The following is an 11,854-nucleotide window of genomic DNA, read 5'->3' as shown; positions in this document are numbered from 1 at the left end:
TATAGTTGTAATGGAGGTTTCTCTAATTCAACTATTTTAATTCAAGAAACATAAAATTAGTATCATTCATGATGAAAGAAACCTACCAGTAGTTGGGCTAAACCTACCAGTAGTTGGGTTAAGGAAAACTACATAGAAAGAACAGAGCAAGGTTAAAGATCGAAAACTACATTGAAATAAGAGAGCCAGAATTAATGGCAACCGAGAACAGAGCCAAAAGATCAAAATAAAACGAAAGATTAAAAGCAATTAATGGGATTGCGAGCGGACTAAGAAGAGAGAAAAAGGATTTGAGTACAGACTTAAGCGATTAATGAGATCCAGAGAGAATTTAAAAGCATGATCATTAGGCTACGAAGGCCACGAAAAAGGAATTCTCTTCGAACATTTTTACAGGTGCCAAAAATATTTCAACATAAATATGCTACGAAGGCCACGAAAAAGGAATTCTCTTCGAACATTTTACAGGTACCATGGCAAATAATTTTATAAGTCTATCGAAATTAAAATTAATTTAATGGTATCTTTAAAAAAATTCCAGAACTTCAAAAAGCACTCTGTCAACCAATTTCATCAGTACTAATGTCAAATAATTCAAGAAACATATTAAAATTAAACTTAATTTAACCGCACATTCACAAAACCTTAGAAAACAACAACCCACAGTCTAATCATATCTCATTTGTCAAGCAATTCCATCAGTACTAATGTCAAATAATCGAAGAAACATATTAAACTTAAACTTAATTTAACCCCACATTCACAAAATCTTAGAAAACAATAACCCACAGTCTAATCATACTTCAAGAGCAAAAGCATTTGACCATGTAATTTTCGCTATCATATAAGATTAAGCATTTGACATGTCATTTAATTTCATGAAAAGAGTAATGGAAAGTGAAGCAGATATGGCTGCAATGGAAAGTACATAAAGCTGCATCAGTTGTAGAATAAGCACCGGAAAAATGCGAGAAAGCAGAGGCAACAATGCCTTATTTGGAATGGAATCCTTGTGCATAAATGCGAAAAGCGAGAAAGCAGAGGTAACAATGCCTTATTTGGAATTGAATCATTGTGCATAAACACAATACAAAGGTTTAAAAAAATGTATGTAATATATATCAACATAAATTTTTGTTACAATGGACAATAAAAATGATTACACTTTCCAACCATGCCATGTGATACGATTTCTACAAGTATTTTAAAATCTAAATTAAGTTAATCGATTTATACAGAATTCGAAAAACTTAAAAATAGCACTCCAACAATTAAATTAACTTTGAAAAAAAAAAAAACAGTACTCAATTAATTTCATTAATACATCAAAATTTAGAATTATTTTAGTTGAATACTCACACAACTTTGAAAAATTGAAAACCAATGCATTAAAAAAATTTAATAACTCCCAATTTTATCAAAGAACCACGCCCAAAAACCAATGCAGTCTCATCCGATCTGAATTATCAGTAATCGCCAGTTTAATTGATTTTTCCCCCCAAAACCATGATAGCAGTTTAATTAATTTTTCCCCCAAAATCATGATAGCGTGTTATGGTAATGGAAAATACCTGAAATTTTAATTCGCAAACCGTACCACCTGTGCACCATCTCCTAAGCTCCCTCCCACAACACGTGTACTGCATCACTGCGATATTGCTGGTGAGAAATTTATTTAATGAAAACTAAGACATTACAATTCTTAGCTACAGTGTTGTGTTTGATCCCTAATTCCATCGAAAACATCACACAACTTTGACAATGGACTGTTGTCCAATAGCTAGCTTAGTTTTCGAAAGAATCGGTGGGTCTTTTAAGAGAACTCACATTGAAGAAAGCATCCATATCAGATATAGGGATGGTTGAATGTGTTTACCCCTGGTTCCAAACCATTGACATTTCACAAAATATTGCCTTGCCATAAACATTAGCAAGAATGAGACTACCATGACTTGGACACTTTCAAGTCTCATAAACCTTAAATTCCTCAACTTAAATGGATGCTTCGCGCTGGAAAAAGCTCAGTCTACAAGGTCTGATATCTTTGTACGTAGTTGAAGCAGAGCAATCGAATTTTCTGGGAAGATATTCCCAAACTTTTGGTGATTATTTTTGTACATTATACCACCAAATATTAATTCTCTCACATATATATTCTCTAAATTAAGAACATAATTCTCTCTAAATTAAAAACACAATCACTCTAATTGACGTATTAATTTCATCATCTCTCATTCATTTTTCTGCTCAACGTTCATCATATCTCATTCTCAACCTATAAATTCAATATTAAAAGCATTTCACTATGCCTATGTGCTATCATTATCGTTGCCGGCAATCAGTTATGGTCGGTGGAATACATGAACTCAGATAGAGCTGCATAGGCATAGGCAGCTGGAGCTATAGTTGACTTAGTTTTACTGGAGTCCCCTGGAGAAGGCATCAGAGGAAGCAGCAGAGGGGGCAAGGGGCAACCTCCTTTCCATCACATAAATGAATAATTCTTGGATGATACAAATGACAAGACCTCCTTTCTATATATCTCAGTACTGAGAATCAGTATTTCTAAACAACGAACATAAGATTTTTCCACATAAGGTAATTCTGGACTTCAAAAAATGTATACTTTGCAATGACCAATATTCTGAGTAAAATTAGATTGGCCATATTTGGACAGAACAAATCATAGCAACATCTTGCAGAATGTTTAAAATAGACTGTGGACAATTTAAACAAACCTTTTTTCAAAAAGAAGGAAAATTTGTCCAGAAATTACAGAAATGAGACTGATTACCCAAATATTTCTCCAGGCATTCTAAAATTTAGTATCCCACCAAAACCCTTAAATGAACAGATTCGACCCCATGAATCATGACCCAAAGCACACAGGAAACAGACAGCACCATTAACTTTAATAACACCTTTTGCCATTATCAGGCTACTCATCCTAATGTTTAAAAACATCATAATTCTTCACCAGTTTTATGATATCGTGCCTCTGCCATGCTGCTCTTCCCAGGCAACATTTGATTGCATGCCAAATTACAACAGTCGATCTCCTTCAACTTCATGTGAAATCCTGATGCTCAAAAACATCATAATACTTCACCAGTTTTATGATAGCATGCCTCATGGCATGCTGCTCTTCACGAGCAACCTTTGATTTTTTGCCAAATTGCAACAGTCCACCTCCTTCAACTTCATGTGAAATCCTGAAATGCTACCAGAATCCAAACAGCCACACAATTGGAACCTGAAACATTCACATTACGAAGACCCACAGCAGCCACAACATACAGACTACAGTCACCTCGAACACAACATCATCAGAATGTGAAGCAGTTAGAGCAGGCACACCACACCATTGATCCTGATGTTCAAATAAAATCTTCATCCTTATAACAATTTAAATTTCTTCGATCACAGGCCAATCCCCTCATTTACCAATTTCTAATCCTTCATCCTTGTAACAATTTAAATTTCTTCGATCATAGGCCAATCCCCTCATTTACCAATTTCTAATCCTCTGCCTCGTTGAGGCTGTCAGTACGATTATAACTATTAAATGGATTGATAATTTGTACATCCAGTGCAATCATCATCTTCTCCCACTACCCTGGTGTGAAAAAATATGATTTCCCTTTTTCCATTAGAAAATTAAAGTTATTAAACTCAACATCAAGAAATAAGTCTCACAAGTAACTGTCAACGGGACCTAATAAATTTTAACAATCCCCAATTGATTTAAATATTTCCATATTAACAATCAATTCCCTTTAAGTTTAACCATTAACAAATGACTGCCACACATGCCAACTATACCTTAACTATAAATAGGTTAAATACTTTTGGACAGACCATATTACAATGGCATCATCTCTTAGAATCCTTACATCAAGAGGAGGGCATTATAGAACAAAAAATCACAAATACCGGTGAAATTTAGTTCAATTAAATTTCGATAGAATGGTGAGGAAATAAGAACAAGGAATGGATTATACAGATGTTACAACTTAAAGCGTGTTTTATACAAATAAACTGCCTTTCACTGCTCAAAGCATGTTGGGTCAGATACCTTAAAGTATGACACCAGTTCAATAAGGTCAAAGTTGACAAAATACATTCATGACACAGAAATCAACTCATATGCCTGTGCCAAACCACCCTGAATCACCTACACTTACGCTGACCTTATCTTAATTTTCTAGACAGGTTATAAATAGGCATAGAAATTCCAAATTTTGTCTTATATTCATGAATCTTAACAAATAACGACACGAAAAAATCAAGATATTGAAATATTGACCAATAATATCGATAATTCAAATTTTCCTTCTGCATTCACCATTAAACACAAATTCTCCATATTTTCCATAACAAAGGGAAGAAGACCAAAATATTCGAAATTCAACAGAAAAAAACCACCAATAACTTACATCTTATCAGCTTCCCACCCAGGCTGCCCCACTCTTGCTCTACAAACCGTCACCAGAGTAAGCTTAAAATAAATAAATCCCTGCAGTTATTTAGAACAGTAATAAGCGATTCTTGGAAAACCTAACAGAGAACAGTAATAAGTAAGGTTAAGCAGTCAATATTTCCACCATTTAAGCTCAGAATATAGCCCAAATTTGTCGAAATAAAGCACGAATTTGGCCAAATTCGTCGAAAGAAAGCTCAAACTCAAGCAGAATCCTCGAACGAAAGACCGAATCCGGCCAAATTCGCCACAAAAACGTCAATTTGCTAAAAGAAAAGGTGCAACCGCTGAAATTTAGTCAACAAAAAGAATCGAATGCACTAAAGTCTCGCAAGAGAAGAACATACCGCAATATTTCAGCTCACTGTGTCAAATTAGCATAGAGGCTGAACCATAAAACGAATTGAAGGGGTCAAATTTAACACAATTTCGGAACCGCCATCATTATCGAGAAAGGCGTTGGCATGACAGTTTTACAGTTGAGGTTTTGCGAGACCCGGGCAATAGAACTCGCGCCAGCTGATGAGACCATGCCAAGTAATTGAATGAGACGCTGAATGCCCGCTGAAAAATATTAAAAAGAGACTTAATACTAAAACTGTTTGCCCGTTGAATGTGGACGACACGTGTCAATCGCAGAGAGAAAAGGACGACGAAACTCTGTTTCAAAGGAAGGCCTATCGGCCTAATTAGTTAATTAGATAAGTAAAATAATATTAATTATTAAAGACGAATATTTATTTATTAAAATAATAAAATATATTTCGTTAAAAACTAGCTATTAAAAATAAAAATAAATACAAAATATTAAAAAATTATATGTTCATTTAGAAACTAGCAGTTAGGAATAAATAATTATTATATTAAATTTAAATATTTATTAGTTGTTATAAAGTACTTTATTTAGAATTGAAAAAAAAAAATTAAAGAGACTCAAAATTTCATAAAAATAAAAAATAAAATCAAAAGGGGATAAACTATATAACTATAGTTAAAGGATTAGAAAATTATTTAATCTTCATTAAATATTATTAAGTGCATACATAATTTAGTTGAGTTAATCAATTAAAAAAAAATGAATAAATAAATTAAAAAGGAGAAAGGAGAAGAAAGGAAGGAAGAGTAGGAAGATAGAGGGGAGAGCTGGAATCTAACATTTACTCAATTTCCAACCATCATCCCTATTAAGATTTCTGCTATAATTATAGTAAAAAATGAAATATTTCAATTATTGAGATAAATGAATTTAAATTTTATTTTAAAAATAAAAAGAATGTAAACAATATAGTAATAATTAATAATGCAATATATTGAAATCAGTAATAATTATAATAAAAAGTGAAATATTTCAATTATTAAAATAAATTGATTTTAAAAAATAAATTTTATTTCACCATATTAAATTTTGGATAAATTAAATTTGTTTAAGCAAAAAAAATTATAGCCAATTAACCAGCCATAAATATAATAAAATATTATTATCAAAATTATGTGAACCAAAATTATTTCAGATTTGAAATAATTTACACATCTAGGTTCCAAATGTTTCAACTTTTTATTTTCTATATAATTTCTTAAAAAAAATCTGAACATTGTATCATAACTCACAGAAACATAAAATCTGATATCATGATTCACAAAAACATAAAATCTTAGATATCAATAAAATGTTATTATCATAATCTTTGGAAATAATTTATTTCTAAAAACTAATTCCATCCTCAAACCTTCCTTATCGTATAAAAAAAAATTATTTACAGAACAATCCACTTCAACCATCCAAAAAATGAAATTATATACACATTTACGAAACAATGCACTGCAACTATACAATCTGCAGCGCCTAGCAAAACCAAGGAATTCAATTCATTCAGATCTCTGCTGCAACTTTCAATGAAATTTGACGGCTAGATTCTCCCAAACCCTGCACTCATCATCTCTTTAAACTCCATATAATTGACCATCCCATCGCCATCTTTATCAACCTTCTGTATCATTTTCTTGCAATCCCCAACCGTTCGGCCTTCCTTGAGACCCAGCGACCTGAGCACGGACTGGAGTTCTCCTACCGTTATCAAACCATCTCCATTCTCATCAAAAACACCGAACGCCTCAGCCAGATCTGCGTCTCCATCCATATGATCCGCCATAGCTTCTTCTTTTTCACCTCCTTCACCACTCATCGATTCATACAGCGCCACGAACTCATCGAAATCCACATACCCGTCGCCATTGACGTCCACGGTTCGAATCGTGTGGAGCAATTCCTCTTCGCCAATGCAGAACCTCAGCTTTTCAAAAGACTCTTTCATCTCCTGTTGGCTGATTAGCCCGTCGCCGTTCTTATCAAAGGTCGAGAAAACCCTCCTCAGCTCCTCTCCGCCGACCGCATCGTCAGAAACCCTCTCGATTTTATTATCCGCCATTAAAGCTTTTTCAGAAGCTTTGCTGTCGAAACAGGGCTTAAATTTCATCGGGAAAACATATCGAAACAGCGAAGTGAAAAGCCCGTAGAGAAAAACGGTCCTTAGTATCAAGCTTAACATGCTTTGATCCACTGGAAAGCCGAGAAACCCTCTGATTTCCGCCATTAAATCTGTATTCTTGAACCCCATGGAAAAATAATCAACATATACGATCGCAGCAGGCTATAATTCGTACTGCAAATAACAAACTGCAGTCTGCACCACGCAGCTTCCACGATAAGAGAGACTTCTCTGAGGCACGATGCAGATTCTGCGTAATTGGTGGATCGAACCGGGCGCTATATTTCAAAATTTCACTGTCCCGCGCTTAATTCGAAAACACGGTGTGCTATGGCGTGGATGAATGGCGCTTAATTTGAAACATGGCGTGCTATGGTGTGGATTAACAGCATCATGCATGGTATGCCTATCCAGGGTTGGAATTTGACGGGCGCATTTTCACCGTATTTTACGTTTAAAAATTAAAAGAAACCATTTTTTGTGATGGATTTTGAAAGTTATAAAACGTATTTTTGACGGTTCACTTTTTAACGAAAACTTCATTACTACCCTCTCAAACCGCTGAAAACATGGAATTTGATCGCATGTATTTACTCGTAATATATTTTATTGACTTATCAATAGTTAATACTTTTTTTTTTCCGAAGGTGGCAAAACCTATCAATAGTTAATACTTGTAATATGTGGTATTTGGAATTTGTGCCATAATATTTGTTTTTATGGAAATAAAATAAATTCATATTATTTAAAGTTATAGGTGAATATTTGATGATCAATAATTAAGTGTTGTAATATTTGGAATTTACATTAATATATTTGTTTTTATTTAAATAAATTAAGTTTATGTTATTTATATTTAAATAAATTAAGTTCATGTATTGTATTGGAGTCTTTGAGATGGAAATTTATTTTTGGGAAGTTTTATTGGTTCATATTGGTGAAAGAAATCCGTTTGTTTTTACTGAAATTGCAACATTTAAATTATCTAATAGAAATCCAAATTGAGAATATTGAAATAGGCGCAGAATGATTGCAATAACAATTAGTTGGGCGGGCGTGAGTAAAATAGATTTCTAGATATACCCATAGTTTTTGTATCATGTCTTTGGAAGAATAACTCATAAGTGGAATATGGATGATATGGGAATTGTGGATTCCATCCATGAGTAAAACAATCTTCATGATTCAACAAATCATTTAGTTATGGTTATGTTTTTTTTCTTTTCTTATTATAACTCTGTGAGAAAAATTAACATAGTTGTGTGATTGAAAAGTACTTTTTTAATTAAAGCTTTATTAATGAAGGGTCAATTTTTTATCAAAACATTATGATTGAAGGACAAAATTTTAAACATAACGTTCCTTGACGGGTAACATAAAGACCCAAAACGTCAAAAAAAATTGTTTGACGGGTAATGAAGAATCCAAATTCCAACCCTGTGCCTATCTATCATGATATGGGAGTTGTCTATAATGCGACTTTTTGGAGATTCCGGTGACGGAATCCGGCGGAAGAAATTGAGATTAAATCATAATTTGTTGCAGTTAAAATGGTTTTTTAACTGCATATTTGGATTCAGCGCCCTGAAAAACCCTTGGGAGGCTTTGATTGTGCAGAAACTAGCTATCAAACTTGCGATTCCAATAAATTGCTGCCGGATTTTCACAGAAAAACCCGCCGGAAAAGCTTTCAAAAAGTCGCGTTATAGACCACTGCCATGATATGTATCATGACTATACCGGAAAACAGACCCAAACATCCCGTTGAAATGTGAGTGACGGACATTACCGGATGTCAGGACCCGTTTCCCAAGACTGTCTTTAGAGTCTCTTAAAGAGTATTAATGAATCAATAGTCGTGGAAATAGATTTTGCCCTATCGCTAAAAGAAGATAGACTCTTGAGTGACCAGAAAGCGTGGACTGATTGCCTGTCACTATCCATAATCGTGGAAATAGGCTTTGCCCCACAGCTCACGGCGAAACTTACGCAGAAAAGGGGTAAACAGTTGAGTGACAAGAGAGCGTGGACTGATTGCCTGTCACTACCGTAACACGGAGTTACTTGCGGCCCCACCACAGGCGCCGCCGCCTCCCACGAAGAACGATGACACCATCAGTCGAAAACGCGGCCGGGGCCAGTTAACATTGCCGGCTCCAAATGAAACTCCCGAAGCGAGTCCCAAACCGAGCCATATCAGAGAGGTCGCAAATGACACACGTGGACCAGCAGAGCCTCGCAATTGGTGGGGCCAGGTACTCAGAAGTGCGTCAGCAGCGGGGAATGCGCTCGAGTTGCCCACATACAGCCAGTCTGCCACACTTGCCAAATATGGATTCAGTATTTTGAAAAAAATTTAGGGCATTTAGATTATACAAGTTTACTTATCAAACTTGTGATTTCAATAAATTTCTGCTAAATTTTAGAAGAAATTAGATCGGAAAAACCATCAGAAAAACTTCCAGAAATCCACACTAAAAACAACTCAATTTACACAATAGAAAATTAGCTCTAAGATAGTTGTTATTAAATTTCTTTTTACAAGATGGAAAATTAACAATAAAGTAATTATTATTAATTTCTATTTACTCATGTAAATTGACAAACCACTATTTTAAAAAAAAATCCTGAATTATTACTTAGTGATTTATAAATATTGATTTTCACTCTTCCTAAACAATTTCATAATTTTCCTTATTGAATGCCACACAATTTAATAATACACTAACAAAGAGGTTGAATAACCATCAGCAAAATCATTTCTGACGTGTTTCCTATTCAAAATCACTGGGCATGCTGTTTGATATTCATTTTTGTCCATCAATATATTATATGCATTTTTATTAATTTTTAATATAAATACTAATTAATTTGTCTTATAATGTTTTATATATATATATATATATATAATTTTAATACAATGTAAAAAATATAACTTTATTATGAATTATATTTAATATAAAATATAAAATTTACATTAAAAAAGATTTGCTATAAAAATTTTCACAAATCTACAACAGTGACATATAGTTCCTCGGATGCGGGTGACACAGGTGTCATTAATGGCTCTCATGCCAACTGTTATTAACGCGTACTGCATGCTGCAGAGCAGCGGGGCTCCCCAGACCTTCACCTTAAGTAAAGAGGATAATCAGCATTTCGACGGAGATGGCGGTGTCTGGGCATTTATGGTTTACTCTGTTCGAAGCACGGCAAGGATGGTTATATTCAATACATCCCGGCTCTTCCCTCTCATGGTGTGTTTCAATTCTTCTGGCTCTGAGTTCTGGTCATCGAAGGTTCCGGGAGGTAAGAGGGTCTTCTTTTTCAGAGGCACGCTTCGCAGGTTTCAGGCACGTCTCAGGGGTAAGCGGCTCTCTCATCCTTCTCAAACCCGCTCAGTGTGTATTTCCTGTTCTCTGGCTCAAGCATTTTGTCTCTCAATTGCTCTCTTTGTTGTTTCTGTTGTTTCTGTGGCCATTCATTCGCTCCTCAATATGGTCCGCCAAGGTGGCAGGAAGAGACCCAGAGGGCGTCATGGTGATGGCTCTCGGCCTACAGCCAGTAGCTCTGAGAACCCTGAACATTCACCTGCCAATCTCCCTCCCTCTCATGCGAATGTGCAACCCTCTAGCCCTGCTCGTAGGCCTATCCCGAATAGTGCTTTTCAAACCACCCATTTTAAATTCCAAAGCAACCTCAATAGACCTCTGATTTCTGCCCATATCACCATAATTCTCTCGGAAGAAGAAAACCAGATCCATCCTCTGGCCTGTATCGCTCCGGAGCCCTCTCAGAGCAGCGAGCAACAATTGACCATGGGTAGCCCGGAGAAAGATCTGGTTGATCAACCAGGCCATATTGACAGCCCAAGAATTACTCTGCCCCATGTAGAAAATTTCCCTGCTGTGGGGGATGGAACTCTGAATGATTCTAATCACCCAATTTCGATCCCAGAGGACGATAAGGCCGGCAATGAAGTTCTGTGTTTGGTTAGTGACTGTCCAGCAGAAGAGAAGACTCCTGGCGGGGACAAGGAAGCCTAAGGCCACGCGGCACGGTTTTGTCTCATTTTGCTTTTTGTCTGTCAAGCAGATGATCGCTTCCAGGTTTCATTGAAGACATACATGGCTCAATTCCGTCGGCTTGATGATTTTGGTCATTTCCAGGGCAGTGGCAACGTTTTTACAGTCAGACTCGCAATGGATACTCGCTTCCGTGTTCTCATGCACAATCTTCTTATCTACTGGTCCTTCTCTGATATGTTCTTCTGTCATGTAGTTTTTTGTAGCACTTATGCTCAGAATCCTTCCATTCTGAGGCGAACTTGCTGTGTAAACTTGTAAAATTATTTTTATTTTAAGTTAATAGATACTAGTCTTTGCGCAAAAAAAAAAACAGTAACATATAGTTTTAATATACAAACCATTTAAATGAATGTAGTAAGGATGGGGACTAATCAATATTGAATAATTTTAAATATTAATGTTGTAGTCCAAGTAATCTCGAGCATTAGTACATGGTTTCTATATCTAAAAACTTTGTGGATGGTAAATCTAATGGAATTTCATTATATATTTTTAAATTTATATTTATTAATATTTAAATTAAAAAAATTAATTAATATTAATTTTACTATTTTATTTTATTAAATTAATGAATAATTAAATACATATATATGTTTTTTGATTAATAAACAATCAACAATTTATAAACCATTAACAGCCTTAATTAAAGCTAACTCTAAATGAATGGGAAAGTGTTTAACCGTATGATTAAGACCGTTGATATTCTATCACAACTTATATCAAATAGGAGTTGTCTATAATGCGACTTTTTGGAGATTTCGGTGATGGAATCCAGCGGAAAAAATTGAGGTTAAATCTTG

The 11,854-nt window shown here is 34.9% G+C and overlaps 1 pseudogene; it reads right to left on the bottom strand.

Moving 5' to 3' along the window:
• Positions 1 to 6,362: 6,362 nt before the first annotated feature.
• LOC149183850 (calmodulin-like protein 3 pseudogene) lies at positions 6,363 to 7,121 on the bottom strand (annotated as a pseudogene).
• Between the last annotated feature and the right edge of the window lie 4,733 nt (positions 7,122 to 11,854).

Source organism: Pinus tabuliformis, chromosome 3_2, assembly GCF_031772625.1.
Source record: "Pinus tabuliformis cultivar Carrire ecotype Pingquan chromosome 3_2, CPIR1, whole genome shotgun sequence".
NCBI classification, from domain to species: Eukaryota; Viridiplantae; Streptophyta; class Pinopsida; order Pinales; family Pinaceae; genus Pinus; species Pinus tabuliformis.
The sequence above is the reverse complement of the archived record's forward strand: the minus strand, read 5'-3'. Positions and strand labels throughout refer to the sequence as shown.